Raw genomic sequence first — 298 nt, forward strand, 5'->3', positions numbered from 1 at the left:
AGTGAAGCAAACTGTATAAGAGTTGTCAATGCTAAGGAAAGGAGTTCTATAACTAGACAAAAACGCTGCAGCAACAGCAGCAGCAGCAGCAGCAGCAGCAGCTAGGCAGTGGAGGCGGCCGTTAATTCTGTTGCTGCTGCTGCTGCTGTTGCTGCTGTAGTAGCTGTTGCTGCTGCTGCTGCTGCTGCTGCTGCTGCTGCTGTAGTCTAGAGGAATGTCTGTTGATTCCAGCAGCAGCAGCAGAAACAGTTTGTATTTGAATTTCTTTTTGTTTTTTAATTAAAACCCCCAGCTGCTG

Source organism: Eimeria mitis, genomic scaffold (assembly GCF_000499745.2).
Source record: "Eimeria mitis Houghton genomic scaffold, Emh_scaff1919, whole genome shotgun sequence".
NCBI lineage: Eukaryota > Apicomplexa > Conoidasida > Eucoccidiorida > Eimeriidae > Eimeria > Eimeria mitis.